Here is a 17,088-nt window from a genome sequence, read left to right on the forward strand (position 1 = left end):
CCTTTCCTCTTGGCCTCTATTTCTCTCACTCTTTGTGATATTTAGGGTGGGGGCCAGGCGGGGGCCGGGCAGTGGCGCACCGGGTTAAGTGCATATGGTGGTTGATGCCGTGAAGGGCAAGGACCTGTGCAAGGATCCCAGTTCAGTCCCCCACTCTCCACCTGCAGAGGGGTTGTTTCCTAAGAGGTGAAAACAGGTCTGCAGATAGATGTCTCTCTTCCTCTCTCCCTCTCTCCTCCTCCTCTCTCAATTTCTCTCTGCCCTATCCAATAAAATTAATACCAGGAGCAGTGGACTCACAAAACCCACACCAAGCCCCAGTGATAACCCTGGAGGCAAAAAAGAAAAGAAAGAAAAAAAAGAAAGAAAAAAAAGAAAAGAAATATTTAGGGCCAGCAGAATGGTTCCCTCCCTTTGGTGGTGCATTGCTCTAACATGAGTGCAGCCCAGGTTCCAGCCCAGTCCCTATGGCATTGATGAAAGCTCTCTTGCTCTAAAAAAGGAAAAAGAGGGAGTCGGGCTGTAGCGCAGCGGGTTAAGCGCAGGTGGCACAAAGCGCAAGGACCGGCATAAGGATCCCGGTTCGAACCCCGGCTCCCCACCTGCAGGGGAGTCGCTTCACAGGTGGTGAAGCAGGTCTGCAGGTGTCTATCTTTCTCTCCTCCTCTCTGTCTTCCCCTCCTCTCTCCATTTCTCTCTGTCCTATCCAACAACGACAACAACAATAATAACTACAACAATAAAAAAAACAACAAGGGCAACAAAAGGTAATAAATAAATAAAATAAATATTTTTAAAAAAAGAGTAAAAAGGAAAAAGAAAAAAAGGAAAATATTTAGTAACTCTCATATGTACTACTTTCCTCTCACTCTCATTAGATTTACACTGTCCTCCTTTAATGAAATGAATCTTGTGTGGTCTGAGAGGGTGGCACAGTGGATAAAGCACTGGATTTCAAGCATGAAATCCCGAGTTCAATTCCCAGCAGTACATGTACCAGAGTGATGTCTGGTTCTTTCTCTCTCGCCTCCTATCTTTCTCATGAATAAATAAAATCTTTTATAAAAAAATGAATCTTGTTCTCACATTTAACCAGTAAAGAATCTATGCCTCTACTTTGCAAAATAATCACCGAAGAGTAGAAAGAATCCAACTGTATTAACACTCATCATTATTTTAGTGTTTTTTTTTTTTTTTTTTTTTGCCTCCAGGCTTATCTCTGGGGCTCAGTGCCTGCATTATGAATCCACTGCTGGTTCTGGAGGCTATTTTTTCCCTTTTGTTGCCCTTATTGTTTTAGTTATTATTACTATTGTTATTGCTGTCATTCTTGTTGTTGGACAGGACAGAGAGAAATCGAGAGAGGAGGAGAGACAGAGGGGGGAGAGACACACAGACACCTGACCAGCTCCCCCATTGTGAAGACCTCCAAGGCAGGGAGGTGGTTTTGCACTGTGGTCCTACATGTGGTGATGTGGCGCTGAGTTGACTGTGCCGTCACCCAGCCCCAAAACTCAATTATTAATTATTATCATTGTTCTTTTCTTTTTTTCTTTTTTTTTTTTTTTTTTACCAGAGCACCACTCAGCTCTGGTTTATATTGTTGCTGGGATTGAACCTGGGACTTTGGAGCCTCAGGCAGGAGAGTCTCTGCAGAACCACAATGCTGTCACCTGTTCCTCTTTGCTGTTTTCTTATTCAGTCAGCAGGGTTGTCTCTGGGACTTTGTGCCTGCAGTGCCACTGCTGTGCTGACTTTTTTTTTTTTTTTTTTTTTTTACATCCAGAGAGAGGGAGCAAAAAGAGGGAGGGAGAGGAGAGGAGAGGAACCTGTAGCCCCCACCCCCAATCCCTATAGGTGCCAACTGGGCTGGAACCCTGGGCCTCAACATGTGAGTTGTAAGAAGCTCCACCACCCAACTCTACATGTGGAATATTTTTCTTTCTTTCCTCCTTTTTTTTTTTTTTCCTCTTTAGAAACAAGAGAGTGTTGGGGCTGGGTGGTGGCACACCTGGGTGAGCACACATGTTACAGTGCCCAAGAACCTCGGTTTGAGCTCCTGGTCCCCACCTGTAGGGGGAAAGACCTGCGAGTGGTGGAGCAGGTCAGCAGGTGTCTCTCTGTCTCTCTCCCTCTCTATTGCCCCCTTTCTTCTCAATTTCTGGCTGCCTCTATCCAGCAGATCAAGTAAAAAAGAAATGAGAGAAAGTGGCGCCAGCACCAAAGTGCTAAGTTTTGCTTCTGAAACCATACCTATTACATACTGAGACCGACATAGGAAATAGATGAAATTGAAGTATTTATTCACACAAGCACAAAGAATAGCCATTATTACAAACTTACACATATAAAGACACAGAAACTGACAAAAACACACACAGGGACCTCAGGGAAGCTCAGGGGTCCGTCTCCCCCCCAAGCAGGAGTGTCAGAAGTGGCCCCTTTGCTTCAGAGAGAGAGCCCCAGAATTCTCAAACTCATGTCTACTTATAGTGGTCAGGAACAGGATGGTGACTCTTTTTAAAAAATATTTATTTATTTTCCCTTTTGTTGCCCTTGTTGTTTAACATTGTTGTGGTTATTGATGTCATTGTTGTTGGGTAGGACAGAGAGAAATGGAGAGAGGAGGGGAAGACAGAGAGGGGAAGAGAAAGATAACACCTGCAGACCTGCTTCACTACCTGTGAAGTGACTCTCCTGCAGGTGGGGAGCCAGGGACTTGGGATTCTTACGCTGGTCCTTGAGCTTTGTGCCACGTGCGCTTAACCTGCTGCGCTTCCACCCGACTCCCAGGATGGTACTCTTAGCAAGCAGAAGCCAGCATGACTGAGTTATCTTAAAAAGCCAAAATAAATAAATAAATAAAGAAAGAAAGAAAGAAAGAAAGAAAGAAAGCCAGTTGGGCTTTTAGCAAGAGGGAGATTCTCAACATTTGAAGAGCCAGTTGGCTTTGGGCGTTCAGCAAGGGGGAGTTTCTCAACATCTGAAAAAACAGGTGGCCTCTGCCTGTAGCTGCCTGACTCTAAAAGTAGAGAACTTTTAAAATGAGAGAGCTCTGAGAAAAACATCTGGGTTTTTGACATCAATTTAAAATGCAACATTTTCAAGATGTTATGTATTACCTATCACACACCAATTAGGAGAGAGGGAGTGAGAGAGAGAGAGAGAGAGACAGAGAGAAGGAATGACAGGATTTCTTGCTCAGACTAAGGACAGAGGAACTCAGACATCACTAAACTAGGCCCTGTGCACTGACCCACCTCCACAGACACCAGAGACCTTGGAAGCAATGAGGGGCTGGCTCAGAGCCTTTCTGGGTCAACAGCAGTAAATAAATAAGTCCCCTTGAAAGATTGCTGCTTGTGTGACCTCCACCCTAGTGCCTCAGTCATACAAGCCTGGTGCTTTGCCCAGTCAACTCTGTCTCCTGCCTCTCTCTAGCTCCTGGCCAAGGAAGCTGCCAAGAACAGATCCTGCGAACAGACTGCAAACACCCTCCCCACATGAACACTCAAGGGGAGCAAAGCATGCCCACCAGTAACACTGCTGTGAAATGTCGCCGCCTTGTGGACATGAGTAGAATGCACCTGAAGGGAGTCTAAAGCCAAGCCAAGGGCTCCTGACATACCTCGAATATTCTCTTCATTTTCTCTTTCTCACACACATCCAGTGAGAAAAACACACAGAAACACACCACAACACCACTCAACTCAAGCTCAGGATGGTGCTGGGGATTGAGATTGAGTTGGCAGGGGAAGATAGCGTAAAGCATATGGAAACAGATTCTCATGCCAAAGTCCCAGGTTCAATCTTACACCCTATTATAAGACAGAGCTGAACAGTACTCTGGTAAAAAAAAAAAAAAAAAAAAAATCAATCAAACAAACAAAGAAAGAAAAAGCTGGGTCTTGAAGCCCCAATTGTGAAAGTCTTAGGAAGAACTCCACTCATACCTCCTAAGCCCTACTTCTTCTTATTTTAAATATTTGCTTTGTATTGAAGTGTATTAAATGTAGCTACTGATAGAAAAATAGAGAATGTTGCTAGCTAGTAAGCTGGCTCCCAGCCCATGGAATTCTTTTTTAAATATGTTTATTTTACTTTGGTAGTAACTTTAGTAATGAGAGATAGGCTTTTTTAAAACTAATTTTTCCTATTTATTTATTTCCTTTTGTTGCCTTTATTTTTTTTTTATCATTGCAGTTATTATTCTTGTTATTGGTGTCATCGTTGTTGGATAGGACAGAGAGAAATGGAGAGAGGAGGGGAAGACAGAGGGGGAGAGAAGGACAGACACCTGCAGATCTTCACAAGCAGTGAAGCAACTCCCCTGCAGGTGGGGAGCCAGGGGCTCAAACCGGGATCCTCACACCGGTCCTTGCACTTTGCGCCAAGTGTGCTTAACCCTCTGCGCTACTGCCCAACTCTGGAGAGATAGGTTTAAACAGAGAAGGATAACTAAGAGGCAGTTGCTTCTGCCCAAGTTCTTTCTGATTTACTATTTCATCTTATTTTATTTTACTGTTATCTTTAGGAATGAGAGCTAGAGACCCATGAGAAAGATACAGAGACACTGACATGGGCAAGGGCAGATATCATAATGGTGACACAAAGAGACTCTCATATCTGAAGCTCTGAGGTTCTCACAGCTACATGAGTTGGGGTTGATCTAGGTATTGGTAAAAAAAGAAAAAAGAAAAAGAAAGAAACATTCCAGATTGAGGACACACCACTGCTTGGATCACACTTACACTGGAGAGCTGGGAATTGAACCTCAGGTCTTTGGACATCAAGCATAGAACTTTTAATGTCATCATTATGCTATCTCCACAGCCCCTAAGATGGTCTTTGAACCTGAGCCCACAGATTGTTGATTCAGGCCAAGAGTGGAGCAGCCTGCCAGAGGGCTCAATGCAGGTCAGAGATTCTCACATCTCAGAGCTCAGTTTGATTCCCTGCCCTTACCAGGCCTAACTGTTCTGATCCCCTCTTTACTGGCTTGGCTAAATACACAAACCTGTTTTCCCCCTGAGAAAAGTATGAATTCCTGGGCAGCACACAATGTAAAATCTCCAGATCCCTGGACAAAAAGGAGACCTTTGTTGGGCATTACGCCAGCTTCCCCCCCCCCCCCTCCATGCTGCATTGCTTGATGCTGTGGTCTATTTACATAATCATTGTTTTGCCTGAGACCTGCCCTGCCTGCAGGGTATTATTTAATTCCACTGGTTAGAACCTTTTTCGAAACAGCTGTTATGGAAGCTTTCTACCTTCATGCTCTTTTCTCCACCCCCTTTCCTAGCCATTTTCTCTTCTGATTTGCCACTTCCAGTTTCTAAGATATAAAGGCATAGTCTCTGATCAATAAAGGATTGCATTGTGTTCCCAATCCACCATGAGTTCCTGGTCTCTCTCCCATGTCACTGAGTAAGCAGCAGCTCAGGTTGGCTCCGGTCGAGTTCTCTCCAACCCAGAGAGCACGTGCCCGGGAAGAAACGCCTGCGAAGCTAGCCCAGCAACCTTGACTCACATCCCTCTTGTAGTGGACAAAGTTCTGCTCCTGCTAGGTGGAGTTTCCATTTTCCTAGCACTGAGCAATCCCCAAAGCCAACTGGATTTCCATCCCCCCTCCCCAGGCCTCCCCCCCCCATCTTTTCTGTAAAAATGCCACCCATTGTGGGCCGGGTGGTAGCACAGCGGGTAAGCGCACATGGCACAAAGCACAAGGACTGGCTTAAGGATCCCAATTCAAGCCCCCATTTCCCCACCTGCAGGGGAGGTCATTTTTCTGGCAGTGTATCAGGTGTGCAGGTGTCTATCTGTCTCTTCCCCTCTTTGTGTTCCAATCCTCTCTGGATTTCTCTCTGTCCTACCTAACAACAATGACAGCAATAACAACAGCAATAATAACAATAACAACAACAATGATAAACAACAAGGGCAACACAAGGGATAAAATGACCTCCAGGAGCAGTGGATATGTTGTGTAGGCACCGAGCCCCAGCAATAAACCTGGATGCAAAAATAAATGACATCAATTTAGAATGCAACATTGTAAAGTGTACCCCGGCAAGGGGTGAAGGGGCCTTGAACCCAGATCCTTGCATGAATCATGTGCTTAATACTATATGCACTTAACTGGGTGATCCACCACCTAGTCCTCCCACATTTTCTATACATTTTAGACTTTCTGGTCTAATGTCTAGATTTTTGACACATTGATCTTATTTTGGTGCAGGTTACTAGGTGATGATCTAGTTTTATTTTTCAACATGTGTCTGTCCATTTGTGTCAGCACCATTTGTTGAAGAGGCCTTCTTCTCCCAGGTTGTTAATTTCCTTGAAAAATGCCATTGGAATCTTGATAGGCATCACATTGAAATGTTTTATTGTTTTTGGTAAGTAAATTGGCCATTTTAATAGTGTATATTCTTCCAATCTGGGAACAAGGAATGTTCTTCCATTTCTGTGTGACCTTCTCTAATTCTCTTATCAGTTTTCTACAGTCTTCCTTATAAAGGTCCTTACCTCCGTTGTGAGGTTCACTCTGAGGTATTTTAGTGTTTTTTAGCTTTGATTGCACATGGGATAAAATTCTTTGATTCTTTTTTCTCTAATTTGTCTTTTCTATATAAAAATGCTACCGATTTATGGGTGTTAGTATTTCATCTTGCTACTTTACTGAATTTATTGTTCCCAATAGGCTTTTTTTTTAGCGAGCAAAATCAAACCACCATCCACTGCAAGGAAGCAAAAGATGTTTATTCACGAATTGCAATCCGGGCCGAGATGGTGACTGGTGTTAGTCTACCAAGCTCGACCCTGAACAAGGCTCAAACCACACAATTTATAGGAATTCAGACTCCACTCAGGGAGGGGGGAACACATCACCTTATTAGCCTATAGCCAACCATTTCAAACTTATCAATAGCCTGATCCATTCAGAATAAAGCATGGGCTAGTTCTAAACATCACACCAGACCAATAGGTCCCGGCCAAAGTGGGAGGGGGTCACCACATTCCTTTGCTCTTTGTTGGGACCACCCGGCCATCTGTTTGTAATTCATCAGGCCATCTGTTTGAACTACCTGGTGACAGTATCCCTATGCAAAGGTCATGAGGAGGTCTGTTCACTGCAGGGTCTGTTAAAATAATTGATGGCCTTTTAAGTTCTGTTGAGGGGAAAAGGGCAAGGAATTTCCCACCTCACTGGGCAGGAGGGCAAAAAGCAACTATATTTAAACTATTCTTAAAACTCAAAAGCGATTATACTTATAACTATTCTAAACTATTCTTAAAAAGCGATTATACTTATAACTATTCTATAGTTACTGCCTCTAACACTTTTGAGTGGAGTTTTCGGGATTCTCTAGGTGTACCTATCAGGCCATTCGCAAATAGTGATAGCTCTATTTCTTCCTTTCCAATCTGTCTAACTTTGTTGACCCTTTCTTGCCTGGTTGCAGTGGTGAGGACCTCCAGGACTACATAAAATAACGATGGTGATAGTGGACATTCTTGTCTGGTTCCAGATTTTAGAGGGAAAGCTTTCAGGTTTTCCCCATTGTGGGTTTTATTATATATGGACTTCATTATGCTGAGAAGTTATCCTTCTATTGCTACTTTTTTTTTTTCTGGAGGGAGGGACTTTATCATAAATAGATTTTGGATATTGGCAGATGCATTTTCTGCCTCAATCCATATGACCATTTTATTTTTATTTTTCTTGTTGATGTGTAAATTATATGGATTGACTTACAAATGTTGAACCAACCCTGCTTCTCAGCCCCACTTTGTCTTGGTGAATTATTCTCTTGATAGGTTGTTGAATTTGATTTGCCAAGATTTTATTGAAGATCTTTGCATCAACGTTTCTTGTAACTAAAAGAAAAGGACTTGCTGCTGCATGGCACGTAAGGAGGTGACTGCGGGGCAGATGAGGACCCGTTTAAACAAGTGTAGGCTTTATTAAGGTGATATAGGGGTAAAGGGCAAACAGTAGCAGCATATGGCTCAGATGTCCAAGCCTCAGTGGAGGCCCTGGCCCCTCTGGCTGGGTCTTCTCTGTTCCAAACACAGGCTGCTTCCCCTGCCTAAGAGTCACCTTTTCTCCCCTCCCTCTAGTGCTGCCTTTCTTTTCTTTCTTTCTTGCTCTCTCTCTCTCTCTCTCTCTCTGTCTCTCTCTTTTTTACCAGAGCACTGATCAGCTCTAGTTTATGGAGCTCTGGTTTATGGTGGTGCAGGGGGATTGAACCTGGGACTTTGGAGCCTCAGGCTTCACAGTCTGTTTGCATAACCATTATGCTATCTACCCCTGCCCTCTTTCTTGCTCTCTCTTCTTAAAATTATTTTCCTTTGATGAGAGAAAGATACAGAGAGACCAGAACACTGCTCAGCTCTGGTTTATGTTGGTGCTAGGGATAGAGCCTGGGACCTCAAGCCTTAGGCATGAGAGTCATTTGCATAACCATTATGCTGTCTCATTTGTCCCCAGTGCTGACTTCTGCTTGAGCCTCCAGCTCTCCACCTGCAGGGGAGACATCTCACAAGCAGCAGAACAAGTCTACAGGTGTGTATCTTTCTCCCCCTCTGTCTCCCCCTCCTCTCTGTGTCCTATCCAATAAAATGGGAAAAAAAAGGCTACCTGGAGCAGTGGCTTCATAATGTCAGTACTAAGCCCCAGTGATAACTCTGAAGGTCAAACAACAGCAACAACAAAAACTAGTACCAATTTACCTCAAAATGTTCCAGAAAAATCAGTGAGGGGGAACCACTTCCAAATACATTCTAGGAGAGACTGATGACACATTAATCCCTAAAGTAGAAAAAGACCCTACCAAAAATAGAAAAAAGCAGGGATGGTTCAACATTTGCAAATCAATCAGGACCTCATGCTTGAGAGTCCAAAGCCTTATCCACTGTGCCACCTTCCGGACCACACCACCATACATATTTTTTCTTTTTTAAAATTATCTTTGTTTATTGTATAGAAACATCCAGAAATCAAGAGGAATGGGGGCTAGAGAAGAAGAGAGACACATGCAGCCTTGCTTCACCACTCCTGAGGCTTTACTCCTGTAGGTGGGGACCAGGGCCTTCAACCTGGGTCCTTGTGCACTGAAATGTGTGCACTCAACCACGTGCTCCACTCCTCGGGCCCACAAAAAAAATTTTTTTTTAAAGATTTTATTTTAATATGAGGGATAGATATATAGAGAGATCAGAGCACTGTTCAGCTCTGGTTTATGAAGGGGGTGGGAATTGAACCTAGGATTTTAAAACCTCAGGCAAGAAAGTCATTTTGCATAACCATTATGCTATCTCCGCTACTCCCATATAAAGATTTTTTTTTTTTTGCCTCCAGGGTTATCACCGGGGCAAGGTGCCTGCACTATAAACTACAAATTCACTGCTCCTGGAGGCAATATCTAGGTAGGCTAACTCTATACCACTTAGGGGATGATTCTTTTGGCCTCTGGCCACAGATTTTTCTTCTTCAAGTTCCACTGATAAGTGTCTTAGGCCCAGGCCCTCGTCTAGCTGGCTTGTGGCCACAGGCTTTACTGCTAATTCCAATGGAGGGTGGTAAAGCCAGAACCCAGAAATCTTTTTTTTTTTTTTTTTAAAGATTTTATTTTAATATGAGAGATAGATATAGAAAGAGATCAGAGCACTGTTCAGCTCTGGTTTATGGTGGGGGGGATTGAACCTAGGATTTTGAAGCTTCAGGGAGGAAAGTCTTTTTGCATAACCATTATGCTATCTCTCGCAAGGGACCCCTGGTTGCTGCGAGGGGCCCCCGGGTGCCGCGAGGGTCCCATACATATTTTTATTTATTTTTAAATATTTACTTATTTGTTTATTCCCTTTTGTTGCCCTTGTTGCTTTATTGTTGTATTTATTATCATTGTTGTTGTTAGGACAGAAAGAAATGGAAAAAGGAGGGGAAGACAGAGAGGAGGAGAGAAAGATAGACACCTGCAGACCTGCTTTATCACCTGTGAAGTGACTCTCCTGCAGGTGGGGAACCGGGAGCTCGAACCGGGATCCTTGTGCTTTGTGCCAAGTGCCCTTTTTTTTTTTTTTAAGATTTTATTTTTTATTAATGAGGAAGATAGAAGAGAGAAAGAACCAGACATCACTCTGGCACATGTGCTGCTGGGGATTGAACTCAGGGCCTCATGCTTGAAAGTTTAGTGCCTTAGCCACTGCGTCACCTCTCAGACCACTTTTTTTAAAAAGAGATTTTATTTATCTATTCATGAGAAATGATAGGAGAGAGAAAGAACCAGACATCACTCTGGTACATGTGCTGCCAGGAATTGAACTCAGGACCTCATGCTTGAGAGTCCAAAGCCTTATCCACTGTGCCACCTTCTGGACCACACCACCATACATATTTTTTCTTTTTTTTTTTTAAACTGTCTTTATTGGATAGAATCAGCTAGAAATTGAGAGGAATGGGGGATAAAGAAGGAGAGAGACAGAGAGACACCTGTAGCCTTGCTTCACCACTCCTGAAGCTTTCCTCCTGTAGGTGGTGACCAGGGGCTTGAACTTGTATCCTTGTGCACTGAAATGTTTGCACTCAACCAGGTGTTCCACCCCCCAGGCACATAACTCTTTTTTTTTTTTTTAAAGATTTTATTTTAATATGAGGGATAGATGTGGTCCGGGAGGTGGTGCAGTGGATAGGGCATCAGACTCTCAAGCGTTAGGTCCTGAGTTGAGTTCCTGGCAGCACATGTACCAGAAAGATGTCTGGTTCTATTGGTATGTTTCTATTTCTGCTTCTGGGATCCCTTCTGTTACATTGCTTGACGTTGTGGTCTATTTACATGGTCATTCTGTTACATTGGTTTGGTCTCACTCCCCTGCCTCAGGGAGATTTTGGTTTAGTCTTTGCCTTTTCGCGCTTCTTGCTTCTCCCCGCCCCCACCCTAGGTACTTCCTGGGTTCCTGATGCTGCCGCCGGAGGAGGATGCAGGACAGATTTGGGTTATTAGATTAGATTAGTTTTTTGAACCGTTCGCTTGTGAATAAAGAAATATTGCTTCTCCGGTCAGCCTTGTGTCCCTGCTTGTCTGTCTACTGCCGTGAAGCTAGCCCGGCCTCTGGTGCCGTGAACTCTGACGACATGGTTCTTTCTGCCTCTCCTCCTATCTTTCTCATTAATAAATAAAATCTTTAAAAAAATATGAGGGATAGTTAGAGAGATCAGAGCACTATTCAGCTCTGGTTTATGGTGGTGGGGGCAATTGAACCTAGGATTTTTGAAGCCTCAGGCAGGAAAGTCATTTTGCATAACCATTATGCTATCTCATCTACTCCGATATACAGATTTTTTTTTCTGCCTCCAGGGTTATCACTGGGGTACAGTGTCTGCACTATGAACTGCAAATTCACTGCTCCTGGAAGTTATTTTTCCCATTTCTGTTGCCTTTGTGATTGTTGTCATTGCTGTTGTTGTTGGACAGGACAGAGAAATCTAGAGAGGAGGTGAAGACAGAGAGAGGGAAAGAAAGATAGACACCTGCAGACCTGCTTCACTGCTTGTTAAGCCACCCCTTTCCCCCCTGCAGGTGGGGAGCTGGGGCTCGAACCAGGATCCTTATGCCCGTCCTTGTGCTTTGCACCATGTGTACTTAACCCACTGCACTACTGCCCGGCCCCCAACAAATCTTTTTAAAAAATTTATCTATTTATTTATTTATCTATTTTGTTATCATCATTATTATTGTTTACCACAGCACTGCTCAGCTCTGGCTTCTGGTAGTGCAGGGCATTGAACCTGGCACTTCTGAGCCTCAGGCATTAGAGTGTCTTTGCATCACCATTTGTTATCTACTCCATCCCCTTTTCTAGTTTGGATACCACAAGGTGGATTGCTGAGGCTCTTTGCCAGCACTAGGAACCAAGGGATGCTGATGGCTCACTCCCCTCTCAACACCTAACCACCTCCCATTTGTTATTTCTCTCTGACTTAAAGTTCAATGAGAAATTGAGTGGAAGGGGTGAGATAGAGATGTGGAGAGAAAGAGAGACCCCCGCAGACCTGCCTTACCTCTCCTCCTCATGCAGGTGGGGAACAACAGGGCCCCAACCCTGCTCCTTGTGCATGGAAGTCTGGGAACTCCATCAGGTTCCTTACCAAACAGCAGCCCAGAACAGGCTCTCAAATCTTTTTTCCCCAGAAGGTGGTTGGAGCAGTGTAGGAGACAGATGGGGACTGACTCATGGCAGGGATGGAGGAGCAAAGGTAGAGTTCCAAGGCCCTTATCTGTCTCTGTGGCCACCCCACCAGGCCAGGGAACCTGGAGCCTCACCCACATAAGCCTGGTGCTCTGCCCAGTGAGCCCTGTCTCCTGCCTCTCTCTAGCTCCTGGAAAGGAAGCTTCCACAAACAGATCATGGGAACAGACACCCTGCCCAAAGTAACAACTAGTCCACACCAAGGGGCAGTGCAGTGGGAACAAGGCCCACACAGCAGGGGCCCTTCTGGGTTATGTCGCTGCCTTGTGGACACAGAGCAGAATGCACCTTATAGTAAACTAGAGCCAACCAAAGGGCTCCTGTATTTCTCCCAATATTCTCTTCATTTTCTTTTCCTGACACATTTCTGGGGAGAAAATCACACAGAGAAACACCAGAACACTTCTCAGCTCAAGCTAAAGGGGGTGCTGGGGAACTGAAACTGGGTTCTTGGAGCCACAGGCATGAAAGTCTTTGGCAGAACTTCTAAGATAGCTCCTAAGCACAAGGTCTTTTTATTTTATTTTATGAACTCATAAAGTTTCATACCACATTCAAATATAGGTCACACAAGGTATGCTTCTTCTTCTCCTTCTCCTTCTCCTTCTCCTTCTCCTTCTTCTTCTTCTTCTTCTTCTTCCTCTTCCTCTTCCTCCTCCTCCTCTTCCTCCTCCTCCTTCTTCTTCTTCCCAGGATACTGATCAGCTCTGGCTTATGGTCATGTGGGAGTTTGAACCTGGGATCTTGGAGCCTCAGGCATGAAAGTATTTTTGCATAACCATTATGCTATCTACCCCTGCCCTCTTATTTTAAATAGCTATATTTTATTGTATTATTATATTTAGCTATGGAGAGAGAGAGATACAGATGTCCAAGCTGTCTCCCAGCCCAGGGGCTTCTTTTAAATACATTTTTTATTTTTCATTACTTTTTAAATATCTTTTGTAATGAGAGATGGGTCCTTACCTGCAGGGGGAAGGCTTCACGAGTGGTGAAGCAGGACTACAGGTGTCTCTCTCTGTCTCTCTCTCTCTCACACACACACACACACACAAATAAAATAAGTAAATCTAGTTAAATACTAAGAAAATTCCATTGCTCTGAGAAAGAAATTAGAGACTCACAGATGGGAATGGAAGACTTTGCCTTCCCTTTTCTGAGGCTCCTCTTGTTCCCTGGAATTGCCTTTCTGGTCAAGAAGATCAGGACCTGAAGAGATCTCTTGAGCAGAAGTTCCCCATGAAGGCTTGCCTTCATGCAGCCATCTTGGCTCTGTGCTTGGGGATGGGAGGCTTTGCTCTCTCTTTTCTGTGTGATCTTGGACGAGATATGTGGTTTCTTTGAATTTCATTTAATGAGAGCTTGGCAGCTGGTGAGGTGACTCAGCAGGTAGAGCACAGGACTTGCAGGGGTGAGGGCTCTAGTATGCCTGGTAGCACATATGCCAGAGTGATGCTCTAGCTCTCGCGCTCTCTCTCGTGAATTAATAAGTCTTTTTATTTATAATTATTTTAAAAAGATTTTATTTATTTATTTATTTATTTATTTATTTATTAATATGGGGGGTCAGAGCATTACTCAGGTACATGTGATGCCAGGGATAGAACTCAGGACCTCATGCTTGAGAATATATCTCCTGTACCATTATTATTTTTGGTATTTATTCTTATTTATGTATGAGAGGGAGGAGGAGGAGGAGGAGGAGGAGGAGGAGGAGGAGGAAGGGGAGGGCAGGGGAGGAGAGACTGAAAAATAGAGAACCAGACCATCACTCTGGCATATGTGGTGCCAGGAATTGAATTTACCACATGCTGGAGAGCCCAGTGGCTTATCCACTGTGCCATCCCCCATGCCACAATGAGAGATTGCAGCTCTTTTCATTAAAGAGCCCCTCCCCCCAGCCCCTGCTTGAAGAATCAGGAACATCTTCAGTCACTGGTCTACAGCCAGGTATGCTGGGGGTTTCTGGTTCCTTGGTATTTGTGACAAACAGAGGAAGACAACCCAGTTCATCCTTCCTTCCTTTCTTCCCTCCCTTCCTTCCTTCCTTCCTTCCTTCCTTCCTTCCTTCCTTCCTTCCTTCCTTCCTTTCTTCCTTTCTTCCTTCCTTTCACCAGATCACTGATCAGCTGTGGCTTCTGGTGGTGTGGGAGATTCAACCTGGGTCCTTTGGAGCCTGAGGCATGAGATTTTGCAGAGCCATTATGCTATCTCTCCAGCTCTGTTCTTTAGTTTAGAGTGAAATACAGAGAGTGTGAGAAAGGGAGAGGAGACGACAGACAGAAAGGAGATGCACCACTCCACTTTCCATCGAGTTCCCCTGGGCCACTCAGCTGCTCTTTAAGGCTCGGCTCAGCTGTTCTCTCCTGCAGGAAGCCCTTCCTGACTGCCAGTCCAGGTCAGGTACCTCTTGAGGAGGGAGGCGAGCCGAGACACCCCAAATACCTGGAGGGCTCTTAGGTGGATGCAGGCATCCTTCATTCTTTACTTCTTGACCTGTATGGTTATTGGATATTTGGAGCGCTAGCTAGCTAGGCCAGCTCTCTACCACTTAGAGGATGACTTCTTTTGGCCTCTGGCCACAGGTTTTTCTTCTTCAAATTCCACTGATGGGTGTCTTAGGCCTAGGCCCTAGTCTAGCTGGCTTCTGGCTACAGATTTTACTGCTAATTCCAATGGAAGGTGGTAAGGGCAAAAGTGGGTCTGTGAGGGCAAATGGGGAAAGAGGGGGGAGAGGGGGAATCCTTTCATTTCCTCCCTCCCTCCCCTCCCCTCTCCTCCCCTCCCCTCATTCCTTTCCCTTATTTCCCTTTTCTTCTTTCTGTTTTTCCCTTTATTTCTAGTGTATTATATATAACAAAGGGAAATTGAGAGGGTAGGGGGAGTTAGAGAGGGAGAGACAAAGACACCTGCAGACCTACTTCATTGCTTGTGAAACATCCTCCCAGGTGGGGAGCAGGAGCTTTAACCTGGGTCCTTGCTAGTGGCAACATGTGTGTTCAACTGGGTGTGTCACTGTCTGTTCCCCCTTTCCTCCTTTTTATTGGTGATTTAACAAAGTTCTGCAAAATTATAAGATTTTTAGGCGTACAATTTTATACCCATACATAGAAAATGTAAGTCATGGTACCTGCCATAATAGTTCTGTGTCTCACCCTCCCCCCAAGACCTCTCCACCCCCTCATTTTGCACAAACTCCAAGAGACAAGTTTTTTACTTACTTACTTTATGTATTTATTGTCACTAGGGTTATTGTATGGCAAATCCACCACTCCTGATGTCCATTTAGTTTATTTTTATATTTTCTGTCTTTTATTTGATAGAACAGGAAGGAATTGAGAGGGAAGGGAAAGAGAGAGAGAGAGAGAGAGAGACAGACAGACACCAGACGGTGGTATATATATCACAAAGTCCAAGGAACTAGGCAAGCTTCACTCTCCACCTGCAACAGTGATACTTCAAGAGCAGTGAAGGAGGTCTTCAGGTCTCTCTCTCTTTCTCTCTATCCCTCCCCTGTCAATTTCTCTTGGCCCTGTCAAATAAAATAGAGAAAAATGAAGGCAGGGTGGGGGGGATGGCCTTTAGGAGCTGTGGATTCATAGTGCCAGCATGGAGCCCCAGCAATAACCCTGGTGGCAATAAATAAATAATAAATAATAAATAAATAAATAATAAAAGAGAGAGAGAAAGAGACCTGCAGCACTGCTTCACCACTACTGAGGCTTACCCCCCTGCAGGTTGGGGACTAGGAGCTTAAACCCAAATTGTCATGCTCTACTGGGTAAGCTATCTACTTGGACCTATTTATATATCCTGATGGTACTTTTTCTCTGGAGAACTCTAATACAGTAATTGTCACCTTGGAGTTAGATTTCAAATGCCTTTTCATGATATTGAAGGTATCCTTGTTCCTCTGTCTAGTCTAGTCATGTGAGAAAAGTATTACTTTTTTAAAAAAATTACCTTTATTTATTTGACAGAGACAGCTAGGAATTAATAGAAGTGGGGAGATAGAGAGGGAGAGAGACAGAGACACCTGCAACCCTGCTTCACCACTTGTGAAGCTTTCCCTCTGCAGGTGCGACCAGGGGCTTGAATATGTGCGCTTAACCATATGTGCTACTGCCTGGCCCCAGAAAAAATGTTACTTTTTAAAATGGGGAACTGATGTTAAGTCTGAGAACTATGTTCCTGGATGTGGGGAACTGTGAGGATGGGTTGAGCATGGTGGGACCTCCCATTGAAAGATGGGTGCCTGGAGGGCACGACCATCCTGTTAGTCTCTCTCTATCAGAGATCGAGCAAGGAGGGAAATGACCCCCAGAATCTGCTCCCTCGCCCCCGTCAGTCTCCCTGCCTCACAAGGACCCTACACTCCCTAACACAGTAGCCCACTTCCTCGTTCCTAAACCAGATGGTCTGCTTACTCAGAGGTTACTAGAAGTTCACCTCCTTTGATCATGTGTGATCCATATATCATTGTTCTGCTCTGTCAAACAATAACTTCCAGACCTCACCCTACTTCTCTACCCCCTCCATTCCTTTGATCATACATGATCCATCTTCTCTCTGCCGTCAGGACCCCTTTCTGTCTGCTGGTCATTGATAACCCTATTTCCTCTTTCTTTCAACCAATTAACCCCCTTGCTCAACAGTCACTGATCAAACCCTGACCTTTTCCCAACTCCTAACAACTTCCTTGTTCCTTAATCACTCACCAGAGAAACCCTGACCCCCTCCAAACCCCTTGCCTCCCTACCATATATGGAATATACATGTTACTTCCTCCTGCCACCCCTTAAAAACCCTGCTTTTCTGTTCAATAAATGGACTGTT

This window comes from Erinaceus europaeus, chromosome 11 (assembly GCF_950295315.1).
Source record: "Erinaceus europaeus chromosome 11, mEriEur2.1, whole genome shotgun sequence".
Classification (NCBI taxonomy): Eukaryota; Metazoa; Chordata; class Mammalia; order Eulipotyphla; family Erinaceidae; genus Erinaceus; species Erinaceus europaeus.